This window comes from Tyto alba, unplaced genomic scaffold, assembly GCF_018691265.1.
Source record: "Tyto alba isolate M040663 unplaced genomic scaffold, T.alba_DEE_v4.0 Super-Scaffold_22, whole genome shotgun sequence".
Classification (NCBI taxonomy): domain Eukaryota; kingdom Metazoa; phylum Chordata; class Aves; order Strigiformes; family Tytonidae; genus Tyto; species Tyto alba.
Genome location: NW_024881296.1, coordinates 6,540,362 through 6,567,162, shown reverse-complemented (window position 1 = coordinate 6,567,162; position 26,801 = coordinate 6,540,362). Strand labels below are relative to the sequence as shown.

At 45.3% G+C, this 26,801-nt stretch overlaps 1 long non-coding RNA gene across 1 annotated transcript; it reads right to left on the bottom strand.

Moving 5' to 3' along the window:
- Nucleotides 1-990: 990 nt before the first annotated feature.
- On the bottom strand, nucleotides 991-26,801 carry LOC116965575. Its single transcript, XR_004409483.2, has 2 exons — nucleotides 25,946-26,801; nucleotides 991-4,233 (listed from the first exon to the last, which is right to left on the bottom strand). It is a non-coding gene; the product is annotated as an uncharacterized LOC116965575 (long non-coding RNA).

Below are 26,801 nucleotides of genomic sequence, written 5' to 3'. Positions count from 1 at the left end.
ATTCTCCTCCATGCTCTTCGTCCTCTTCAACGCTGCAGTTTGGAGGCAATGGCTCTTCGAAAAATAGTTAATCTGATTCACCTGCAGTTAACCCTCTATAAGAAGGAGTCTGAGAATGGTGTTTGTATCTACATCTGAGAGAGGGAAAATATTACATTATATATGGAAAACCCTCATTCATGCCAATGTAAATCAGGAATAGTTCTGTTTAAATTGGGTGCCATTGAGATGACTATCAGGTCTTGAGAATTCCCAATGTACAGAATATTTTATGCTGCGGTATAGGTAGAGCCAAAAAAACACAGCAAGGCCCAGGTAGTTAGAGAAGTGCTTTCCTAACAATTCCCACCAAAAAGTTCTGTTAAAAAGCAGTTAAGGTTGCTCCAGGGCAAAACACACCCACACAAGAAATGACAGGTTAGGGGAACCTTCTTCGCATAAATTATCCTGCACACCTCATATTAACCACTCCCAGTGACAGACTCCAAACCCCAGCAAGAAGCTTCACTTGTTCTGCGGGATGAAGAAACAAACTGGATGCCCATCCCTTCTCCACGCTTTGGTGCAAAACCCTCTGGCTTCTGCAACACTAACATTAGCGGCTGTGGAGATTATAGGAAAAAAAGAGATTAAGAAGTGCCTCCTTGAGCATGCACTCTGCTGGTGCTGCAGATTCAGGGACCTTCTTCAACTTTGCCAGACACTGTTTCCTCTGTAGTTGACCGCTCCGCTTAGTAGGCCCCTTCCACAACGCAGAGCTGAAGAGCCATCTGTTGCTTTTTATTAGATTGGAGAAAGAGCTATTTACTATATTTATACCAGAGTAAATCTGGTTCCCTTGCTGCAAAAATAGCTACACCTGCACCAGATATTTGGATGGCACTTCGTCTAGATGATTTATTCCCAGCTGGGTCAGGAGAGATTTTATGTGAAAGGGGATTTATCACTCAACACTACTGGGATCCTGGGTGGAATGATGACAGCACTAAGTTGTAGTTACAATTAAAGCTTTATTTTTTAAACAAAATTTTATGATCAGCATAACATACAATTTTATGACCAGAATAGCACAGGATTTTTATAGTCAGAATCAGTGTAGCACAATTTTGCAAGTAGCATAGCACAAAATTTGTAGCACAGATTAGTTTACAGTTCCTAATCACTTGGACCGTCTGCAGCTCGGGTCAGATCTTAATACTTGGCTTGCAGTACCAATATAGCAATCATAATATAGACTCAAAACATGTAAAAGAATATGAGTCACTCAGTCCTTGGAGGAAGCAGACGATGGTGGAGGCATCCCTGACCGCTAAGGGATCATGAGTTTCGCTGCCCAGCAGCAGTTGTAGTCCAAGTCCCACTTGGGAGTTGTAACTGCTTGATTTTATATAGAGAGCTGCTGTGCTTCCTGGTTCTGTGCTGGGGTCATCACAGCCCGGCTGGCTGGGTCCCTGGGACCTTCAAGGCTGGTAAGGAGGGGTCAGCCCGGTGCCCGGGAACCTTGAGGCTGATAGGGAGGGGGAGAAGAAATCTGCCTGGTGTGCAGGACCTTCCAGGCCTGATGAGGAGGGGAAAGGGGACTGATACCTGACCAACTTGGTCACAGAGAATGGCCATTTGCCTTATAAAACTACATTAGTTATGGTAACTGTATTACAAGGTGTCAGGAGCAAGGGGTACTGGTTACAGATTTGAAGAAGCCTTTGCTTCAAACTGTGTTGATGGTCTTCCATCTACCCTCCCACACAGCTTTATACCTTCCCACACCTAGCTGCTACTTTCATCCAAGTTTCTTCTGCTCCACAGGGTCACGGTGACTGGCACTGACCAGGCTTCACCTTGTTGTTTAAATGCTAATACAAAGTTAGTTCTGCCTCTTTGTACCCAGGTGCTCTAGGAACAATGTCTTGGCATCACACTAACAGACTTTACCTGACACCTCTGTGCCACAGGGAGCTCATGAGCCTTCCTCATACTCTGCAGAAAAATAAAAATGTGTTGGTCCAGGCACAGAAACCAGAAGGTTTATGTGGGGCCTCAGGAAAGGGTCTCTGTATAGGAGCTGCATCAAAACAAAGAATTAAAGAGAAGTAGATGAAGTACAGTACTGCTACAGACCTTTATCCATTGAAAATGAGCTGGAGAAGACTCTGTCAAGAGGTGTCAGTCTAAGAATGTAATTTTGTGTCATGGGTGATGTCTTTGAAGATGGTGAGGATGGTAAGGCTGAAAACCTCCTTGCTGAAGCTACTGTACACATGCCAATGCTGTGTCTGTTACTTGATCAGGTGTCTCCAGAATTCTGGCCCTGCTCTCCCTGACTGCTGTGCTGTGTGATGAGCTCCAATGTGTAAAACTGAAATCATAATAAAACGGTGCTCATTACAGATAAACATTTTATAGTTCTGTCACAGTGCAAAGGCCACAGAGAGCAAACTAATAAAGGTTTGATATGCATTTATAACTTCAGCTTTAAAAAGTCAGGCTGTTTTTGTTTTCCTGTCCTCCAGGAAAATCTATGTATATCAACAAATCCCAGAGAATCAATACTCACTTGGAAAACTGTAATAACTGAAACATTAATCCTAATGCTTTTTTAATGCTAAATGTCTTTATTAATGGTTTCTAGCTTTACCACAGGTTACGTAAGGGTAATAAACAATATAGAGTAAGCTTGAAGCAGGGGGCCTTTGAGGATACCTATAGATGTCATGCACATCTCTACTCACTGGTCTAAGAACATGATATCAAAATGAGTAGAATTTTTTCTTTATTTCCATGAGAAGAATACATCCCATATGGAAGTCATCAGTGTCAATGCTAAGCCTCCTTGTAAGCTCTTTTGAGCCACCGTTATTAAAAATACACTACACATACACCTGTACAAGTTAAAGTCTCGAAAGAACATATCTATTTCCCAGAAATCAAAGTGCTTTCAGTGCGGATGCCTGTGGGGGACAGTGATCATAAAGCAGCCAGAGAGCAAAAGGAATGCTGAGATTTCGGAGCCTGCATGATTACCCACAGCTGTACAAACAGTACAATGGAGAAAACAGATTGACCTTGGCCATGTTTTGAGAGTGCCAGATAACCAGGTCCTTCAACAAGCCCTGTTTTGACATGAAAAGGAAAGAAGAGACGGTGACCCTGAGGAACGTGAGGAAACACAATAATGACTAAAGCAGCAACATCGCAAGTCAGCAACTTGAACATCTTCAAGGGACTGGTTTGGGATAGAACTGGTTGGTGATGACAGACATCTGCCTTATGTACCTGGCAGTGAGAGAAGTGGATTAGACTGGATATATGACAGCAATATCTCAAGTACATATAGACAGCACCCTTCAAAACGTGAATTATTGTGCCCTAACCATCCCATAAATACCCATGACAGTGAAATTTTAGACTGTTTGCAGGGAATTTGAAATACAGTTTAAAAGGCAGAAAGTGTTTTGGTGTATTTCTAAATCCACAGGCTCATGGCTATCTTCTCCCAGCTTATTAGTGCCCATATTCTCCAGTATAGAGAGAACATTAGGAGGCCCATATTAGCAAATAATTGCAATGCTCATCCCGCTGACCTCCCCCTGACCCTTGCAAATATATATTTTCTTTGTTGTTTCCTCATGTGACTGGGGAACACACCCTCCAACACCAGGATCACTTATGAAAATGCAAACACTATCACTAGGCTGGCCATCAGCATCCCCTCTAACTCTTATCTTGGGCTGTGCCCCACTAGGATGTTAAATTAAAGTTAGATGCTTAACCTTGGGGAGGAGGGGCGGGTGGAAATCCCTCACTCCTGCCCTGCCTCACCTCCTGCCCTGTGATGGTTGAAACAGTGGATCAGCTAATTGGTAGAGAGATCACTAGATGTTAGGCCCATGAACCATGGAGGCTTGGTGCAGGATGAAATCTAGAAATGACCTTTCCCCAGAATCTCCCATAACTCAGAGCAGGCTGTGGAGGTGATCCCCAGAATGGTTGTGGGAAACAGCTTGAGGATTGAAAGAAACTTTATCTTTGCTGCGCTGGAAAACTGAGCCTTACACAATACTTGGTATACTTGGTTTTTCTCGCCTTGTGAATTCTGCCCTTGCAGTGTGCAAAACCTCAAGCATACATGTGTTCACTGCCATCCAGCATCTTGGTAGAGAATAAAGATGTTTGGAGAGCTTGTGAAGACCACGGTGAAGAACATTACTGTAGTTCCAAAATTACAAGAGTTCCCTAAACAAGGAAAAAAATAAAAGTGTCAGAAAGGAGATGGAAAGGGATCAGAAGGTGAAGGTCACTATTCTGTCACTCAGTCATTCCCCTCCTAGCACAGGTGCCGGGCTGGGCGAGCTGAGGACTCAGGCCAAGGAGGAAGAACGTAGCCGACTCAGTATGAGTGATAAAGTGTGCTTCAGTTTATTGATTTTCATTACAGCCTTTTATAATCTTTCTACTAATTATGCCTACTAGTCACTAGCTGATTGGCTTAAGCTCTAAGGGTCGTATTCACACGGTCCACCTACTTGCAGCTAGCTTACAGCACAAGTTTCTCATAACACTAAGTTTCTCATGCTACTATTTCTGATTCCTGTTGACTTGTTTTCGATACACAACAGTACCGTAACACAATGTTTCTCAGACCACCGTTACCATAACACTAGGTTTCTCAGACCACTATTCCTAATTCCCCTTAGCCTGTTTTCGACACACCACGGTACACAGGGCTGAAGCGTCCTTGACATTCCTCAGGTATCAGCAGCTGCGAGCAGCTGCAAGCAAACCCTAGTGAGGCCCAGCATCAGCAGCTAGAGCAGGCTCTGATCGTACAATTGCTCGGTGGGCTCAGGACCCTTGTCTCTGAGCCATTCTCCAACACACAGGGACTATGAAAGTGCTTCCCTGTTAAGGCTTCACCTACAGCTGCTGCCAGCTTGGCAGGGAAAGCATCTCTCTGATGAAAACAAATTCCTGTGTTCCCCTGACATTGAACTGCTCCTGCAACACTACAGCTCTCAAAAAACCTGAATGACTCCAAGAAGAAACACTGCATTTACCATAGCTGTTTTGCTCACCTTTTTCAAACACTAATCTTATATTCTACAGTCAACCAAGCAACTCTGCAAATTTTACAACCCATTCTCCCCAGAGTCTGAAGGCATAAAGCATTCACACAGTGCACAACCTGAGAACTAAAGTATAAACTACCGGAAAACACATAAAGCTTGTATAGAATGTCCTGATTAAGGTCAGTCAATCTGCCTACCCCTTCAGAAGCAAGAACTCACCTGACTGATAAATTGCGAGTTAAAAATAAACCATGTTAAAAGCTGATGAAAGCACAAGTAGGCATAGCATATAATTTAGATCTGTCACACAAAAATTGCATATCTAATTTATGAGAAAGTGTATAGAACATGTCCTCACCAGATATCTGCCAACTGTGTATTGAGACCTTTAGAACAAATTTAGAGGAATGAATAATTACAAATTGCATGTAATGAGTATCTGGGAAACAGGATAAGATGCAAGATGGGTCTTTCAAAACTAGATCATGCCGAACTAAGCAATTATCTTTCTTAGATGTGATAACTCAATCTCTTTGGCAGAGGAAGCATGGTAGGTCTCACCTATTGGACTTCAGTAAAACATTTGATTCAGTGCCACTACTTAGATGATTAAAAGGCAAACTGGAAAAGACAGAGATTAATAGGCAAATTGTAAAGGGGTGAGGAACTGCCTGAAGGGAATAAGAAAGTAACATTGGAACGGTGCTGTGCTAGATGAGGAGGTTCCACAAAGATCAGTCTTAGGGCTTTCGATATTTTTACTAACAGTGTAGATACTGAAAAAACAGGAGTGTTGTGAAACAGGGCTGATGTGTGATGAAATCTGTCAACAGCAGAAAGCTGGAGGGTGTTGTCCGTACTCAAGTAGTTATGGATATCACAGGCAGAGATCCCAGAAAGATGATATTATACAAATAAGACTCAAATGCTATAGTAAAAATTGGACAGAAAAGAGGTGGAAATTATGCTAATAGCATTGTAAAAAAGGCACTGGAGAAACTTCATCTGGAATACTGTATACAATTCTAGTTAGCTCTATTTTCAAAAAGCCTTCAAACTATAACAGGTGCTGTGAAGAGGAAAATTATAGGGAATGGACTGCCTGTCCTGTGAGATATGGGAAGAATTTCAGCAAAGCAAAGGATGAGAGAGCTTACGATTTCTCTCCACAAACACTGTGGGGGGATGGGAAGGAAAAAGACAAACTATTCAACTTCTAGGACAATCTGACCAAAAACCATCTGACTGCAAACGGGCCATCAACAGACTTGAGTCCTGAAATGAGAGTAGAGTTCCTAGTTACCAGAGGCATTACCAAACAGGCTTCCCACAAAGGAAGACATCAGGAAATGTTGCTGATTTTGGGTATGAAGCGTATTTAGTTTCCAAAGAGTCTGCACCACGTGGCTGCCTGCAGCGACCCGGGCCAGGCTCGGCGCTCCAAGGGATCAATTCCCATCTCTGTCCCCACTCCTGTCCTCAGAGCAGCTGCCGGTGGTGTCCCAGGAAGGCGTTCCTGGAGTCTGGTCTTTCACAAGCAGGTGTCTCACTGGTTGCACAGACTGGGCGGCAAATCTTTGAACCTCTGTCTCCCAGCCCTCAAGGGAGGTCGCTCCCTTTTCTCACAGCGCTGTGCAAAACACAAAATCCTCTTCTGTTTCTCCAGCTGCCCGGGGCATTGCTTAATACCTGCCAGTTTTCCAAAGGAGCTCTCCATTTTGATCTTAGGCAGTAGTTAAACGGCTCATTTCTCCAGCCCAGGTGCTTCCTCTGCCAAGGCACCGGGGAACAAGCAGGCTCTTGTGGCAGGCAGGTTGCTGAGCCCCTGTGCGGCATTTCTGCCCCTTCCACCTTACTGCTCTCTGTCCCAACTACTTTAAAAGCACTACGTTGACCATGGTGGATGGCCAGGTGCTAAAGCACATCACAGAAGCACTCTTTTGTATTTATGAACTCCAAAGCCTAGTTCTGGGAAGAAGGGACAGAGGAGAGTGTGGGTCAGGCAATAGGACTATGAGCTCTGTCAATTGAGCCAACACATCTGGAGCACCTCAGACCTCCAAAGCCATTGATCATCTCCCAGGGACTGGCTTTTTGCATGTGCTCATAGCGATGCACACTTTCACCTCCACTGCTTTGACAGGCAGCTGCATGCCTACCCCCCCCGCAAGCTCGAGGCTGACCGCCAGGAAAATGCCCTTTGTCACCTTGGCACTGCTGGCCACGCCAGGTTTCCTGAACCACCCACCTTTTCTCTTCAGCTTGGTACTGGCCTTGCAATAACTGGAACTTCTCCAAATCCTCCTTGAAGCCACCTCCTCTCTGCTCTTTCTCCTCCTTGCTGGCAGCTCTGTGGCCAGAGGAAGGAGTGGATACCTGCAGGGTGTCCCCCGACCCCCAGAAAAGCAGCGTCTGCTGTGAAAGTAAAAGCTTACTTTTCCTTTGCACACATTGGCACCAAGGAGGTGCACTGAACTTGTCCATCTGTGTAGCTTACGTGGATATAAGCTCTGCTGGCACCGAGGAGTCCCGTGGGTTTTGAGAAGGGGATCTGCCCAGTTTTCATAGAAAGCGTTAACCGGGAACATGTTGTGAGCAAGCTCGTGGAAGGCAGGGAACATGGGACAGGGCCATATTTTACATTTTCTGTTAGCACAGTACAATCCTGGCTTGAGCCCAGGACTCCTCAAAACTGTCCAATACATATTCTAATGGTGACAGCATTCAGAGGTGAACCTGTTCCTAGGCAGAGTGGACACACAATTGCCCCAATAAATAGTTCAGGAGTCTATCTTTAGAGCAGAGCTCCAGCGCATAGGGAGAAAGGTTGCTACTTCACCTGCTCCTTTATACATTGGCCCTGATGTCCCAGCCTGGATGACCTTTCACTAGTGTAAAACCTCCGAGGGCTATTTTCATCCTAGTGTAAATCGGCATAGCTTCAGGACTGGCATCACAGGAAGTTCTCATCTCATAGGGACTGTCCCAGCACAACCTTCCTCCTGAGCACACCTCTGGGCTGGAGATAACAGGATCTGCTGGACATGCTGCTGGCTGCGGCTGTCCCCGCCACCAGAGAAATCCTGAGCCAGTCTTTTAGGATTTCCCCCTTCCCTTCCTTAAGAGTGGCTCCAAACAAGTACAAGCATCTTCCCTTCAGGCAGTGTTTCTGCCAGCCTGCTCCCTCTCTGCAGCTGGACTCCTCCCAGGTGAGGAGTGTAGCTCGTCTCCTGTGGTCAAGAGAGAGGGAGATACCTGCAGAAAGCAATTTATCCCTCCTAAAATCTGAACTGCATCTTGCTCTGAGGGAGCACCCAGGATGATTGTGATGACACTGATGCTTTGTTTAGACACCTAAAATGAGGTGGGGGTAAATCCACACCCTTCTGCTCCTCAGGCATGATGTTTCACAAGCAGAAGCGTTGTAATTCTCCTCCTGCTTGTTGCTCTCAGCTGCTACGTGTCAGGTAGGATGTTAGATAAGGTACATCCTCCCACGTTCTGGCAGAGCGCTTTCCCCCAAGTGGCATAAATCATAGAATGATGACTTTCATCTTGCTACACTAGATATTCAACATCGCTTAGTGTAAAGGATGCGTATTTTCATATCTGTCTGTGATCAATAAACAGTTCTTATCTATGGCAACAACTGTCTGCAACATTGAGGTTTTGGATTTTGTTATGTGATGGTTGTCGAAATGGCTATCTTTTGTAATCAATAGCCTGAGAGTCTGTCTCAGGAAGATTTGCACTGCATGATCAACAGCAACAGTAGTCCAAGCCAACTTGATGACAGGGACAGTTAATCCCAAAGAGCCAAGTAATTGGAATGTGCCCTGCTCTGGGGGTGCATCACTCAGCTACATGCATACGGCTGGGTATGGCTGGTGTAGCTGAAGCTGGTAGTTAGCCAGAGGTTTGGGGGTTGGTTGGTGGTTTGTGTTTTTTTGTTTTTTTTTTTTTTTAAGAAAAACATCCGCAGTTGTTCCACAGGAAAAGAACAAGTAATCTACCCACATGGAATATATGCAGTTGTCCTTGTTTCCTCCTTGCTTACTTTCACCTTCTGCTAATGTAATTTGGGTGACAAGATTTTTCCAAATGCCAGATTAGGGTAAACAGCAGTTGGGTGCAACAGACAAAGGGGAATAACCGGCAGGCTTTTCACAAATGAGTAATATGTGCATAGGACAGACACTGAAATGCATAAACCTTTTTTTACAAAAGCAGGCAAAGGCAGTTAATTCATCCACACAGGTAGAGTCCCACAGCTGTTGAGTGTCTGTGCTTCACTTCCCTCTCTCCCCTTCTCCTGGAGGCAGCTGCTGCTGAGGTAGGACAGCTGAGCTGCATGTGAGGGAGCTCCTAACCCACTGAAGTTTTCAAACTGACAGCAAACTCCCTCTCACCCAAGCAGGGGAATGAAAAGAAGTCCAAGGCATGATTCTCCATGGAGGTGAAACACCCCAGGTGACAAAGCCCCTGATACCCGAGCAAAGTCATTTCCACATACGGATGGCAGTGGTTTGCACCTGCTTTGTGCCCCTGCACGTGCCTACGCAGTGCCCAGTGTGGTGAGGGGCACCCTCAGAGACACGTTCAGTCCGAGCTGACCATGTGTGAAACTCCTGCCAGAAGTCAGTCTGTGAAGTGGGTTCTCCCCGCTATAGATCCTGCAGACCTGCACACACCCTGGCAATGGAGCAACATCTCTAAAAAGCATCCCAAACCTAAGAGAAAACAGCAATGACAGTCAAAGGTAGAGCCATATGAAACTGCACAGGTAGGCACTATTGCTTATGCTGCCTGAGCACCACTTGGCTGCATGCAAAACATCTGACTGACAAGTGCAAAGGCCTGATTTAAATGGGTTTTAATATGTTACCATCCTCTTAGGTGAGTTCCAGTCACTGTATGTTTTCCTAGGCTGTTGCAATATGAAGTAAAATGGGTTGGCATTAATCGTATGTGAAGGTATCAAAAACATGCCAAGGTGCTTGGTGGAGCAGACCCAGGGAACACTGCACTTCAGGGCACCTGGCTGGGTCTGTCCTGCCAAAGCTGACTTTTGCCACTCCAAAGATAAAAGGCCAGGACTGGGACTGGCAGACACTGCTCACAGGAAGATGGAAATGGCCAAGCTGGAACAGGGAGCTGGCAGAAGACCTTGGGGAGTTGGGTATGCTGTCCTACTACCATCGCAGGAAGGGGAAATTGCAGAGGTGGGAGCAGGGACCCTAGTTTGTACCCTCCCATTCCAGCTTCCCAAGCTCTGCTAAAATACTTAGCAAAACCACCACCATTTCAGGTGCTTACTTTGCCAGTGGTGACAGCCAAATTTGACTCACATTAGCATTCCCTGTGTCTCTTGCTGCCTCAATGCCCAGAAGCAGCTCCGTTTCTCCTGATGCAAGGAAAATGGTGCTTTTATTCCTCTGTCAAGCTTAGAAAAGCCACAACACAGCAAAGCAGACAGTGAGGTAAGTCTCACAAAGGGGAAGGAGCCCAGGCTGAGTGTGGGGCCAGGTGCCCAGGATGTCCCCAAGCTGTCCATCCATTCACAGGTAACCTAGCATGCCCCTCACCAGGCCACCTGGGCACTGGTGGAAACGAGTGGGTGGAAACCATGGGGCTGGGAAGTGGCGTAGCTGAGAGGAATGAACACGGCTGTGCCCTACGTGCTGTAGGTTTCCACCGCTTACGTGCTGGGAGGGAGCGAGTTCCTCCTGCCTGGCACGCGGGTGCCTCAGCCCTGGGCTGCGCGCTGCCTAGCCCGCACCCCGTCCCCGCCTGGGCTCACACGTGCCACCCAATGCCTTCACGCAGATATATTTATCAAGCTAAAAAAAAGTTCTGGTTAACTGTTGCGTTGATTGTGAGGCCTGGCTGCGCTATCTAGGAGGGAAAAAGAGGCCACCCAGAGCTGCAAAAATCTCACGAGCCTGCAAAATAAGGAGGGCGGCACACTGGTGGGAGGTTGGATACTTACTGGGGTGGCAGAATTCCTGCAGCAATACAGAAATGACTCATTTGCACCCCACAGTCCCTCCCCCAACCATAAAAGAAAAATATTTTACTTTTTACATATTTCCTGGAATATGGAACTTTAGAAGTGCACTTTATACTCTTGTTATGAAAGCGAATCCAGTCCAGTGGGACAAAGTCATTCTTGGAATAACTTTCAATGAAACCAAGAGTTACGACGGGACTGACTTTGGCATAACAAGTCCTCAGGATATTGGTGGCTGCTGCAGTCATGTTTTCATAGGCAGTCTGGATCTACTAGTTTTCCTAGTATAATAATTGCAGAAAGAACTGTGATGTTTTGTAACCAAACTAGTTTATACTGGCGAAAGCCCTACTTTGGATGGTAGAGAGGTAACTTATACCGCTAAATTTCTTTCAGTTCTTATTTGGGAAATGCTTTTCTATTATAAAATGTCTTTATGCTCTCTGCACAATAGGTGCGGATGATTACTTCTGCATTGTTGCAACAGTAGCATTTTCTAGCATAGACAAGATAAAATGTCTAAGCTTTTATATTTTGTAAAATACTAACATTGGAATATGGTTTGGGGAAGAAAGAAACTACTATCTTAAACCAAAATTAAGTAGATTGATTGTCCTAGATTAGCCTGCAAGGCAAATTCTGTGTGACAATAAGAGAACAGAATTCACAAAAAAAACCCTAGAATATTTTATTTCATTATTTTTATCAGGCTTGGGATATTTGTATAACCATCTACATGAACCCAGGGCCTACATGTGTCTATTTTAATTTCTAAGATGCAAGTGAATCTCGTTTGCAGCTTGCAGAGAAGTTGAGCAGTATTCTGTATGTGGTACCATGTAGTGTCATACCCATTTAGAAATGCAGTAGCACTGTGATAACACTGCCTGGCCAGCCCAAGGGACAGTGGGACACCAGGAGACTTGCCATTGCCACTTTGGCTGCGGACAGGTCTAAGGAGCTTTTGGGAAGTGGATGTCTCCTGAAAGCATAAGGCGTGGTAGAGAGCACAAAGTTGCAAAGATAAAAATCTAAGTATGGGGCAGTGTGGGGCATCTCCTTGAAGGAGGGATTTCACCTTGTATTATGTCATGGAGATAATGGAGATAGGCTCAGAAGGCTTTGAAAGCAAGACAAGCAGCTGTGTTTGATGGTTTAAAATTAGGAGAAACTAAACCTGTACTTGTTGAGAGTAGCTTTACAGTATTTCCATATGTATATAGCATGTACCTTAGAAAAACTGCAGATCAGTGCCATACTGTTTCTTAAAATAAGCCCCAGATAAATCGCACAGCATCTCAGCAGAGGCAGGAGAGCTGGTGAAAAAGAAAGAGTCTATGTAGGATCCTAGCAGGCGATCTACCAGGGAAGAAGGGGCTCTGGGCTACCTGAATGTGCAGATTGCTTCTGTGTGGCCCATCATGGATTATACTAATGAAAATCAGGTCCTTTGGCCTACAGCCTCCCCTTGACAACCTGTTTCTTGAGGCAACTTGGAGCTCACAGCAATTAGGCTGCTGTCAGGAGGAATTTGCTCTGGGGGTGGCAGGGCTATTCTGGCACCCTGCAGCCGCCTTTCCCCAGGGCTCCAGGCTCTCTTGCCCATCATGGGAGTGGTGCATATCCTTGATGTGACTGTGATGGGACCTTGGGACACCAGGAAAGGTGGTGCTGGAAACAAACAGCCGCTGCCAGCAGTTCAGTGGCCTGCGGCTCATTCTCAGCAAGCCCTGAGGGGTGTGTGGGCTCGGGGATGTCGCAGCAGCAGGCCACCTCCAGCTGTGTTCCTTTCTGCAGCAACCTGGGGCACAGCAAAATCGCTCCAACCGCTGGCTGTGCGTGTGCAAATAAGTCCATCTGCTTGTATAGAGTAATGCCACCAGTCACAATATAAATGGGCTTGTATAAATTAGGTTGAGTGCTTCTCCTGCTGACATAAGGATGTCAGTGGAAAGGGGTGACAAAATGGCAAGCAAAGAGAACAACTTTTGCAGCAGCCCTGTGAATAAATATCCGCAGGGCAAACGTGTATGCATCTCACAACCAGAGAAAGGATGTTCAGCAATCAAGGTATAAGAGAAGGAGAGTCTGGCATGGTTTTGGCTGTGAGGCTAGCTAAAAAAAGACCATAGATTGTAGATATTATCCAAAAATAGCCTGCAAGACTAAAAATACCATGGATATATCAAAGTTTGAAAAGAGATCAGAACTGAAGCCTATGAAGACTGAGAAAGTCATATGAGATACAGACAATCAGCATGAACTTCACAGTTTATAAAAGACAGAGGAGTGAAAATTAAATTATACCAATTCACACTGCATAGTCTCAATCTCCAGTCACCTGAGCCAAAACAAGCAGACAGTTTTATTTACTGGTTTTTCATTTTTCTTGGGATGTACAAACTGAAGGTGCTGTATGCCAGACCTCCCACTTGTGTACGGACCGTATTTCTTGCTTGCACAGGCCTCGCTCTTCTGCCAGCACCTCAAGCATGTGCTTTGGTGGCTACCTCAAAAATTGCCCGGAGGACTGAAAAGGGGAGAAACAAGAAGCTGGCTGTGTCTGGAGCAGCAGGCTATGTGTGAATCCCGCTGCTTCCTGCAGGTCAGACACCTGCCTCAGGTTTGCAGGGGTTTTCCAAGTATTTCATGTGCCACTTTCTCCTGCCAGTGGGTTAGGATGCCCAGCAATGAGGCCGGTGTCTTGCTCTTGAACAGGCAGGTGCCAAGCTGCCCAGAGAGCAGCAGCTCTGCCGCAAACAGGGACAGCTCGCACAGGTAGCTGCCTAGCAAGCCTTGGCACCAGCAGGGGTGTAGCCGGCTGCCTGGGGGCATTTGGACTTCAATTTTAGGCTCAGGGCCCTTAGTTAAGCATATATCCTGCTCAGGTACTCTAATCTTTCATCTGATTTAACCCTCCATCCCTGCTCAGGAGTATTAAGGGTTTAATTCGGCATTTGCAACAGGACCCTGATAGATGAAGAGCTTAAGGTGAAAGGACAAGGTAAGCAGAGGGGCTGCAGCAAAGGCTGATCCTTGTCCCATCTGGGAGACAGCAGGGAGCCCTGTCATTCATGCTGTGTGTTGCTCCAAGCAGCGGACATGTGCCAGCTCAGCGTGGTCTGAGCAGCCTGTGCATGAGGACGTGGTGCTCAGTCCTGGGAGAGGCAAGGGCTGCCACAGGAGGAGCAGGTGGGCTGCAGGGGCAGCTGCAGCACCTCCTGAAGCGGCATGGGGAGAGGAAGGGAGAGCACAGCCTACCTCAAAGCCCTGCTTGGGCAGGCATAGCCTGTATGCACCCGTATGGGCACAACTGGGCTGGAGACCCAAGTCTTCTTCCAGCTGTAGTTGAAGGGTTAATGCCCCAGTCTACACCACCCAGGGCTCTTCACCATTCTCCTGCTAACTACAACTACCCTCCCAAGTTTGTCAGCAAAACTGCTTGTGCGTGCTTCCCTGGGCCCTCTGGAGCTGGAGCGAGCTGCGCTAGCTCAAGCAGTTGAAAGGCAAGATCTGCCTGCCTCTAGTTCACGGCTAGTAAATAGGTCAAGGAAAGCTGGCGGGGGGTATGCGTGCCTGAGTGCTGGGCAAGCGGTGGTAATCGCTTCAGCCGACAGACCTGGAGTTTAAAGATTGGCTTATACACCTCTGTGGTGATTTGCCCAATGCACCCAGAAGCTACGTCAGCTGACATTTGTTTTCCATGGCTCCTTGTCTTCAGTGCTAGCCACACCGAGAGGGCGAGTCTGGTCAGAGGAACTCCAGATGTGCCCAACCTTTTCTCATCCCCACACAGTCCTGCCTCTTCCCCGCCTCAGCAGTTGTCTATGGCTTGCGTAGAGATCCACCCAGGGGCAAGCAAAGCCATCAGCAGTGTGAAAGCAGGGGGGTGTGGACGGTCCTGGCGATGCACGGTGTGCATTCCTCTGCCTCAGCAGGGCAGGAGAGCCATGATGCTGAGCTGTCATCTCGCACCAGTGATTCTCATGCACCTAGTTGCTTGCAACTAAGAAGAAGTTGTCTTGGTGCTGCTTTGAACTCTGGGATCTTGACTGCTGGGCCCTGGCAATGTAAAGGAGAGGGATGTGCTCTCCTTGTAATATGTGTCCTGTGGTGTAGATGGGTTTGGGGTTGGACTTATGAGAGCACAGAATTTGCAACTTCTCACCTCTTCCTTCCTTCTCAAGCACTCTCAAACCAAGATGCCGCACACTCAAACCGCTTCCTTGCAAGCGTCTGTACTACCAAGTTTTATGTAATTCAGAACTGCAAAATCACTTTCTCCGTAGTGAGCATCGGTGTGAGATACTCTGACAAGGGATTCAAGGAGACCTGGAGCTCACTTCTCTGGACAAGCGAGAACCTTATTCTCTCTAAATAAGATGATTATCAAGGGGGTGTTTGTGCCCATTCTTGTTTTTGGGAACTCTCCTTTCCCTTTGCTGCCATGACTCATAAAACTCGTTAAACCAGAGTATGCCTAGCAGGAGAACATTTAATTACATACCAGTTGCAGGGTTGTGATGGAATTTATGTTTGACAGGCTGATGGCAAGATGGCTTTATCTACAAAGCTGTTTAGATGTCAGTATAGCCAACCCCATCCATAAGACTGGGTAAGATGTACCAGGTACCAAACTAGCAAGGAGGAAGGTAAAATACGTGCCAGAAGCAGGCTCAGGACACTGGTGGTTTGCATGCAGAGCCTGAAAACGTGCCTGTCATCACCGTGTCTGGGTTAACGTGTGGAAACATTATCTGGTAAACCAACAGTCTTGCACTGCACAGTGACCTAGATAGGAAATACGATGCAGGGAGAGAGAAGGTGAGACTGTGCGCTGTTGTAATGCATGGATCAGGTTATTTGCTGCTGTTTTTATCTGGCTATGAGTTTAATAGTCAATAAACCACTTGGAAACAAGTTCTGGACTCTCCCTTCTCAGGCACTCTCACAGCAAAACAGCACGCAGCCGGTCTAATTTATGAACAATGTATTTCAGGTACTTAGCAAAATACTAACAAAATATTCTGAAAACCACTGTGCATATCTCAGGTGCCTGTGCACCACTTCAAGAGTACAGCCTTAAGGTTTCTGTGAAGCTGCTCAGAGGGATTATACCAACATTAGAGTGACTACTCTTGTGTGTGTAAACAGGTTTGTTTACATGAAGAAAACTCACTCTACTCTGGCCTTTGAGATTGTAGTAGACAAATCAGTTGAAGCAGGCTAGGATAGGCTACAATGATTTTGCTCATTGTCATCAAAAAGCAAAGGGAAGTGTTTGGGAGCTAATGGATGCTACTGTCTGAAACCCCTTCCTATTTGTACATGTTTTGTCATGGTGTACTTAAAAGCCATACATATGACCAAGTAATTTGTTATCAGTTTTGGGTTTGGGCTTTTTTTCCCTGTACTTTACCTTATAATTAGAACATTGTATCATACTTTCTAGTCCATCATAGATCAGATTGTTCTGATTTTAAAACTCTACTGTAAAACTTGAGTACACTGAAAGAAGTACTGTTCTGGCATGGAAAGCACACCTCCCTCACCTTTAAAGAAATTGTATCTGGGTGACACTTTCAGGAAGGCAGAGGGATGATAAACTTGTAAGGTAATGGCTCAGTGTTCCTATATTATAATTTCCATATTATTTTTATATCAACAAAATAAAGATCTCTCTTAACTCTGAAACTCTGCTGGCAGGAAGAAAAACATTTAAAGATTGCATATCAAAGGTGTTTGGGATCACATAATAACTTAACTATAGCCCAGTGTGTTCAATATGCAGTCTGTGAGCAGGAAAATGGTTTGCTTTCATTTTTCATTCTTCTGTAGACAGAATGCTGTCTCTCAAATTAGCTCTGTTGGCTCCAAATTACTGCACTTAGTCAAAATTAAGACTCTTTTTTATATTTTCAGTTTTTTTCCCCAAATAACCAGAGAGGTAATGGAGTATTCCTCTTTCAAATGTATATTAACTGAGATTTTGATATTACCATGAGGCTGAGCTATCAGAAAGTCAGAGTGAAATCTTCCTTTTTCAATCCTATTTTTTAAAATTATTTCTTTTGAAGATAATACATGAAGCTTGACCTCAACAAAATTTTTGCTCCAGTTTAAACTGTAGATAAATCTTGGAAAATACACTGTGGCTAAATTTTGGAAGACAATGTTTTTTAATCTGATGTCACAATCAAGGGACCTACATCAATGAAAATGCAGAGCGTTGGGACAGATTTTTCTAACTTCTGTAGCAGTCAGCTAGTTTTCTTCTATATTTACATATTTTTTTAGAAACAAAGTTCCAAGTGTTTTGCTCTTGGGACCTACTCCAGAGTTATGTTTGTGATTACTCTGTCACATATTATCTGGCTCATGACAGTCCATCAGGGCAATTAAAAAATTTCTACATGGTAAACTACAGTAATTCTTACGGCATTTATTGCTGTTTTCACTGATCCCAGTGAAACCATTTCTCCAGTTGTTATGGAGAGTGAAAGATCTCTTCTTCAGGAGGGTTTCTTGACTGACCAAGGGAATATCAGGTATCTCTGTCACTTTCAGCTGATGCTCACTGTGGCTGCATTTTCCACTCTGCCGGCGGTAGTTTCTGTATAGGACCTAAGGGAATTTCTCCCCTCCCCCACATTTTTGGGAAGACCTTTCCCTCTTACTTACTCTCCTCTCAACCTGTCCGCAGACCTCATCTCACAGTCAAGGAGACTCTGTTCCCCTTTCTGGACCCACCATCCCGCCCCGTAACTCGCCTTCCGCTGCCTCCGCCGGAGCTCGGCACTCCCCTGGAGAATGGCACTGCAAAACCTCCTCGGGGATGAAGACCTCCTCTATTTATAGAGTGCTGAGGCTAGATGAAAGTTTCCAGAGAGCTTGCTGGAAGGGCTCCCATCTAGCTGCTCTGAAGGCTTACAAAGGGAAATGAGCTTGCTACCTTGCTTCCTAGCTTTGCCCTGAATACAGCATTCACTAAACCTTTGCAGTAAAACATACAGTGCACCAGGCAAGCATTTGACGTTATACACTGGCATTTATGAACCCAGGAAGAAGTTTTCTTTCTGACATGTCTCATCTATATCTGGACTACAAATGCAAAATCACAGGCTTGGGGCAGTTTCTCTAACATGAACCCATGTTCTCAATTGGTTTTTATCCTAGGTCTGCGATTCAGTGCTGTCTTAAGATAATAGAGAGGGAGAACTGTTTTTAGTTTCATGCTGTAGTTTTTTCTTAAGAGTTTCAGTCTCTTGAGGCTGATATTTTTACATTGAAAATAAGGTTCCATTAACAAATGCACTGCTGAGTGTTGCTCCACAAAGATATGATTCAGCGTTTCTTTTACTCGTGTCACAAATGAAATATGGAATATTTCTTAAAATAGACAAGAAATGGTCACCCTAGCTAAAATAAACCAGGCTGGGTATGCAGAGTAGGCATATCCACAAACACACGAGCCTTTGTGTGTATATGAGCTAGCCATGTTTGGCCTCTCACACTGATAAGTTGTTGTTTATTAAAAAAAAAAAAAAAAAAAAAAAAAAAAAAGCAAGCAGCAAGCCCTTAACTACTTTTGCCCACAGCACATGGCTTTTATTGGAGGATATGTTTGCACAAGGAAGGAGTGTTGCCTCCCACCCAAATTTCAACAACGTATACCATTTGGTAAATAGATGAGGATAGAGTCTCTATCTATTCTCTGCCTATCTCCTCCAGTTCAAACGCTTTCTATATCACACAGTGAGGAAACTGTAATCTGAGGAACCCTTTTAGGAATCTGTTTTTTAGTGAAAACTCCTGAATGTGGTCCTAGCATTAGACACAGTCTGTTAACACTCCCAAAACCAACCAACCAGCCAACGAAAAAACCCCAAACAACAACAACAGAAGACAGAATAATGCCAGGGAGAAAATGTAAGCCTAATGAAACAGTAGGAAAAAAGTGAAATCCACCTCCTGACAAGATAAGCATTATCATCTTCCATTGCACTGTGGGTGGATGAAGAATGTGTAAATTGGTTGCTGACCTGTTTTTTGCTTCTGCATAAAAATGAAAGGCCATTTCTTCTAGTACCAATAAATGCCACCTTATCTCTAGGTCACTAATTAGCTAGCTGGGTGAGCAAGGAACAGGTTCAGGGGTAGCAATTCTAACAGTGACAAACCGATGCAGCATGATAGCAAGACTCAGATGCAACCAAGCCCTAATTACAGCTCTGTAGCACATACCAGCACTCCAAGAACAAACCAAAGATGTTAATAATTCATATTCAGCTGTGTGCTTGCATGAACTCCTTGTAAGTTTAATTTTCTGGGACTAATATTTAGGTAATGCTTTGTAAAAGCTCTCCAGCACACAGTTCCAGCATTATGCTTCACTGGATTCACTAACAGCATTGTGCCATCTGACTGTCCATTGAAAGAGATAAAATGAATAATGTCAATTTAGAGCATGCAGGGGGAAGACAACAATTCTTCCTACTAATATAGGAATTTAAATTACTATGTATTCACTACTAGCATTCTGGGTTTAGTATCTGTCCTTGGTATAAGTTGCTTGGGAAGTGCTTTAAAACGTGCTGAAATATCTTACTCTGATATTGGACTAAGAGTATTTGCACAGAGGGTTGTGCTTGTTAGCACAGGAAACAAGATACAGATCATCATCATAATGAGTGTGCATCAATGTCACAGTTTTTAATGCCACATTTGTTCAGTTCTAAAATCTCAAGAACTATTTTAATCAAAAGAGAGAACCTTTCAACTACTAAAACCTGAAAAGAATAAAAAACCCCCCAAAACTTACAAAATGTAAGTCCGTTGGCATGCTGTTCACAGAATCAACAGCCTAAAACACCCCTCCCCGCATCCTTAGATAGCAGAATCGGCTGATGCCAGCCATTATCCTGTCATGGTATAGAATATCCTGCACTTTGGATCTGCTGATTCTCTCAATACAGCTTCAAAAAGGAAAGGCTTCTCGCTCAGCTAGGGAGAAAGCAGAAATGGGGCAAGTTATATAATATGAAGTAAATAAGGGTGAAGTTACATGACATGACTGAGTCAGCTTACTCTTCTGACTTGGGTGGTCCTGCTTTTCCCTCCCTGACTCCTGGCCCTGCTGGTCCACACCCTCTCTTGCACCACATCAAACCACTCAGTAAGCCGATCCAACTTGTTAATTCAACAGAAAACTATTCTCTTGAACTGACTCACCAAAGGGCTTGACAAGCGTGGTGCTAAGGTGCATGCTGCTGGAGGGAGCAGAACCACCCCTTTTGGTGGGCAGCAGCTCAGCACCATGACTAAAATGCACCGCGACCGAGGAAAGGGTTGCGGAAGGGCCCAAGGGGAGGACTGAAGGCCAACAGAAGGGCATGCAGTACAAGCCTGTGTCTTCAGGAAGGATGGAAGTGCAAGAAAAGGCATGACAAAGCCCTTGGGATGTGGGGGGAGACACTGAGGGGGGCAATGGAGGAGAGCGACAGGACATTGCATCGTCCTGACATGCGTCAGAGGGGAGCGTGGGAGCGCACAGGCACGGTGCCCCAGCAGAACAGCAACGGGGAGCGCAGGAGAACGCGGTGCCGGGCTGTACCGGGTCCGTCCAGACCCACCGTGATGGCTCTTCAGGGTCCAGGCTCACTGTGCAGCCTCACTCTGTGTGTGTCTGTGTGTGTGTCTGTGTGTGTGTCTGTGTATGTGTCTGTGTGTGTGTCTGTGTGTCTGTGTGTGTGTCTGTGTGTGTGTCTGTGTGTGTCTGTGTGTCTGTGTGTGTGTCTGTGTGTGTGTCTGTGTGTCTGTGTGTGTGTGTGTACTGTTCACTTAGAAAACAAACAAAAATGAAGCCTGCCCCCATTCTTCTCGAGAAATTGCCTCATCAAACAATAAAATCAAACCCTAACTCGTATTGAAGAATAACACCTAGGTTTATCAGTTCAAAAATTCCCTATTATCTTTTCCTTCCTCTCTTAAATTACTGAGACAGGTTTCTCCTTTCATTGCAGAAAATGTTTTAAGCTTGCTCTTTCTTAGACTCTCTCTTTCTGGTACAAGTGCCTCAGTAAGAAAAATAATTTAGAGATATCAGAAATTGTACTGGCCAGCTGAAGAAAGGGAAAAGAAACTGCATCTTGACCCAAAGATAAAATGACCAGTCTTTTAACAAACACATCTTTATGGCTTCAGGAACAGCTCTTGAGTTCCCCTCCTGAGCTCTGGGTAATAGTTTCTAGGGAATCAGGAAAAAGAAGTGGAGACTGTAACTCACTAAATAGCAGGATATATCATAATGCGTGAGCTGAGGCGTTCTCCAGCTTCCCAAACCAAGGGGCGCAAAGCAAACTGTCCTTCGTGCCCACACCCCAGGGCATCCCCATTCTCCTTTCCAAATACAAGGCAGGGCAAGGGCAGAAGAGAGAACTACGTGCCTGGCAGCTGAAAGACAAGGAAAGAGAAAATATGATGTGCAATAAATCAGGTACGTGCCAAATAATCATGGCAGGCCACATCATCCTAACACTGCTCGGCATTGTTTCCACCTTGATGATCTTTCAGCATGTCACGATGCTGAATCATGATGACACAGGGGCAGGAAGCACGTATCAGATGCAAAGTGAAAAGGTCATGTTATGATTTTAGCCCTACGAAGAAGCGCTGGAGAGACTTTCTCTATGTTGGAGTCCCTTGTTCTCATGCTGGAAGACTTGTCTGCACGAAAACTGAGAAAAGCTTCTGGACCAGTTCAGATAAATTTGACCTACCTACAGATAAAACAGGAATTCTTTTTTTTTTTTTTTTTTCAAAACTGCTTATTGCTGTATCAGTGTGTGGATTTCAAACAGTGTTTAAAAAAATGTTCTTTAAAAGTAACTTTCTGTCCATAACTGGACTTTAAGCACCCCGAGGGCCTGCTGGCTTGCTTAAGTTAGAGGCCAAACATGTACATAATTGTCAATCTTTAGCAAGAGAGGGAGTTCTTTTCTAACCAAAGCCAGAAATACTCCCTCTGGAGAAACCTCACGATGTGGAAAAAGCTTTTGAACTTTCCATAGTACAAAGTTTAAAACAAGGACAAAACTGGAATGAGTCAGTCTTGAGCATTTTCTAAGCTCTGGTGCATTTCCACAGCTTTACAAATATAGATGTCTGGTAGCAGCATTTTCAGTTAAAAAAAAAAAAAAAAAAAAAAAAGGCATATTGCCTTGTACTTCATTAGTATAATTAATTTTTCTTTAACTATGAATAGAATTATTAAAGTAGTCACATATTTTAATATATATAAATCTCTCTCGATCAACCCTAACCATATTTTTGGTGTAATAAAAATAGGCTATATTCCCAGAGAAGCAAATATGTATCATTTCAGACAGAATCAAGGACAGCAAAACCAATTTTAGACGAAGAGCCTGGAGGAATCCCACAATATTAAACACAATATTAAACACAAGTTTACACAAAGCAATTGAGAATACTTCTCCTTATAATTTAGCCCAACCCTTATAATCTCAGATTATAATGAAAGGTTTTTCCCTTAAACATTACAGCATTATGATATTCAGTGATAAACAACCAAACTAGTCTGTTAATTTCAGCAGAAACTTTCAGGGAAACTCTACAATGGCATCAACAAGCACTAAGAGGGATGGAAAGTGGTCCAGGGTACTGCGGATTATTTTCAGGGCTCTGAGTCTGATTCTCTGTTGTCCCAAGGGCTGTGTCCCACTTCATACTGTGACAAGAGAATATCAAGCTCTTGGTGTTATCAGAGAGCTGAAGCCTGGATCTTGAAAACTGCCAAGACCCCTTAGCTTGTGCTGGCCACAGCGTGACTTGATGGGACTCCGCAGCTGGTGGGCACTAGCACAGCCAGTCAATAACCCTACACCTTCCTGATCACCTCCCATGGGTGACCCTTTCTGTGCTTTGCAGAAACAGGGGGCAGGGTATTTGGGAGATGAATAAACCACACTAACCCTTTGAGTACCTCAGGAAAGAGCGTGCGTTCAACAAAGGAGCACTTGCATAGCCTTGTGGATGTACTTTGTACAGTTTGTCCTGATTAGAAAGGAAGTGAGTTTAACAGAGAATCCAACTCAGACAAACAGTTCGCTAGTTTTATTTGGAAAAGCTGCAAACCTGTTACAGTTCACTTGCTAGTATGAAAAGCAAGCTTGAAAAATGGCACTGTTGAGATCACTGAATGATGGTTTAAGTGGAGTAAGAGCAGTCAGGCTGAAGAACATATTGGGGTGGTCTGGGGGGAAGAGAGCAAATGCTACAACTTCCCAACTTCCAAGTAAATCACAACGCTGCCATGGACACACATCTGTCTGACTGATGCCTCACACTGCCACCAACCTCAGGAGCACATGCAGCTTCCAAGTGGCCTTCTGGCAGCTGTGAAAAACAGCCTGGAGTCCCAAGGACTTTTTTCCTGTTCACTGCAAAACTATCTGAAGATGAGAGTACTTTTTATTTAAACTTTATTTCTAAGCAGATTTTGTTCTGTGAATTAAACTTCCGTAATCTTGTTATTCTGCATTCCCCCCCCTCTCCCTGGACTTCAAAGATTCTTTTTCAGTTGCTTATACAACCTTACCGCTGCAGTACTCAAAATATGTAAAGTATGGTATAAATGCAGCTATTATTACTACTTATTGAAAACAGAAAAGTTATTCATTGACCAACCTTTTTTTTTTTTTTTTGCATTTCTAATAAACATATCAGATCCATATCTAAGCAGTGACAAAAAACTATGACCTTCCATTAAGTTTATCCCACAACAACCTCATGATGACTGCTATTACTTTAAAGACGTTTCATCTGCATTCTCTGCAAAGCAATATGTTTCACCGTTACCTAGTCACCAGACCAAGTTCTTTTCCAGCATTCACTGACACAGACAAGAAATTAGCTATCTTTGGAAATGCCCTGTTAGGGAGTGAGGGAAGAAGAACCAGCAGAAAAGGAAGAGGAGGAAGTCCCTTCCCCCTCGGTTTTGGCAACCATCATGTTGGTCATTTTGCTCTGTATACCGTAGTATGTTGCTTTTTGTTGTGTTTTGTCCTTATGCTGTCTTTTAAGGAACAAGCTGTTTGGCAATGAATAGAGTCTTTATACACTTGGAAAACATTTCTAGCATGTTGTAGACAGTACTGTAATATAAACGCTCATTGTCTTCCAGAGTTTCCTTATCACCACCACTCTTTTCTGCAGCTTTGTCACTGGACAACAGCCTTCATTAAATTGTTTTGTGCCGCTGGTGAAGTGCTATCATCATAAAATACAGCAAATGCTTCATATGCCTGAAGATGGGTTGTGCTGAATTCGGTATTTCTATTGACCATGCTGGGGAACAATATGTCAAGACAACCTGAAGTAGCTCAGCACATTATCAAATGTAAAAATGAAGACCAAAACCTTTAACTGCATCCCAAGAGACATGTGGGAAAGATTTTTGAAGCCAAATTAGCCCATGAATTAATAACTATCATTAGGCTTTAGCCAGGCACCGTATTTGTACCTTGGTCCTTTTCTTATTTGTTTCATAGTTGGACTATTGAGTTTCAAGTCCGTGACTTTCATCTCCATTATGTTTGCTGAAGGAGTACACAACAAACACAAAAGGTCTTTAACTCTTCGGTTTCTTTCTGGCAAAACATCATTGTTTGCATTTCTGAAGTTTTTTAAAATAACAGCCTTGTCTCTCTTCTCATTTAGCCCAGTTTAACAATGCTGCAAATCCAAGGAATTCAGTTGCATTACTCTGTTTAAAGCAAGCTAGAATGCCTAGTCTAGTATTTCTGACATACTTCATATACCTGTCGTTAAAGAACAATTCTCATTAAACCTAGATTAAAAATCTGTCCACTTTATGCTCTGGATTTAAAACTTGTTTTTCACCCACTTCCTTTTGCCTCTATCGCTGTACTTTCCTCTCTTTAAGAGCAATGAACAAAGAAATTACTAATCTGCACTCTATCTGGTTTTAGTTCCCAGCTTTTCCAGTTCATTCAGCTTTTTTTTTTCTTTTTTAATTCAGCCTTGGAGCTTGCTGATCACATTCACCTTGAAATCCCATCCTTCAGGCTTTCATGACCTTGTCCTCCCAGTACTCCTTTTGCCTTTCTAATAATTCACCCTGTTTTTCCTTCTCATTTTCTGTTTATGTACCGCAGGCGTTTGTAGCCTTGGCACACTTTGTTTCTCATTTTACATCCTTCACGTAGTACACGCAGTTCCTAACATTCCTCCAAGTCCTATTGCTATGTCAGTTAATTTTAAATCGAGGTCTATATAGAGAGATGGTAAGAACCAAACCATTTTAATTGCATACATAAAGCCATCACACTGTAACACAAGTATATTGCAGTCCTAAGCCTCACGGCAGCCTGCAAGAAACAAAAGCATTACTATTCCTCTTCTACAGTGGTAAAGAAAAACTGATTTGTCCAAAATCACACGAAAGCCTGTGGCAGCCTACGGTTTACCAAGCAGAGGCTTCATTTCACCTTTCTACCTGCAGATCCCGCATGCTAGCTCCTGTATTCGACACTTGTGGGACTTAAGAATGGATGAGCTTAACTTACAGGTGGCACACACCAAGTGCAGGTGCTGCCTCTCACCAGCCCAGCCTGCAGAGCGAACACTTGCTGTCTGTTCACTCAACGGTTCTCCGAGGGGGTGGTCAGGAGAACCCCCAGCCCTGCAAGCGTCCTTGCTCTGGCTCACCACGAGGCTCTGAGGCACCGGCCACCATGTTGGGCTGCATCGCGGCAAATCGCAGCATACGCTCTGCCTTCCTAACATTTATCACGAGCGAGCGACACCATGGCGAAGCCAGATCAATCACCTTGGAGGAGTTCAGGTCCTCGCGTGGCTTCTGACAGCCGACGTGACTGTGTTAGGATCTTCATCCCTCCACCGGCGCCCGCTCTGCCAAACCAGCTTCCTTTTTCCTCTCAGGGCCTTTGCCACACTGATCACCGCGCTGGCCCCAATTCCCGGCCTCTCCTCCTTTCAGCGGCCGCATCACCTGCTTCTTCTGCCTGCTTTTTTGATTTTTTAACCGGCCTGACTGCGGCCTTCGTTACTGCCGAGTTAGGTGGGACACAAAGCCACGGGTAATTTATGAGGGAGCCAGCGCACGCCCCGCTCTGGCAGCTATCTGGGGCGGGGGGGGGGGGGGGATATTTCGGGGACTAGGGGAGTGACAAAACCCGGCCCTGCACGGCGGCCGGGTGCCGCCGCCGCCGCCCTCCCTGTCACACAAGGCCTCAGCGCCCGGCTTCCATGTCAGCCCGGCGTCGCTCCCGCTCCTCGCTGCCCCCGCCTCGCCAGCGGCGGGCCCGCACCCCCTCCCCTCACCCCGGGGGGGGTAGCTACCACTGAGGACGGGGACAAGGGCACTCACGGATGGGCGACCCACCGCCCGCGGGGGGACGGCGGGCGACCCGGACCGGTACCCCCTCGCTCCCCCGTTCCTAGCGCCGTGGGGCCGCGGCGGAGGCGGCCGCGCTCCTCGAGGACTCGCTGCCGCGCGCCCGCGCTCCCTCCCGCCGCCGCGGGTTGGGGGCCCGGCCTAGGCCTGAGGCCTGAGGCCTGCCGCTGCGCTGAGGGGCCTGGGGCCTCCGGGCCGCCCCCTCCGCCCGGCGCGGCACGGCACGGCACGGCACGCCTTGCTCTGCCCTGCCCTGCCCCGGCCCGGC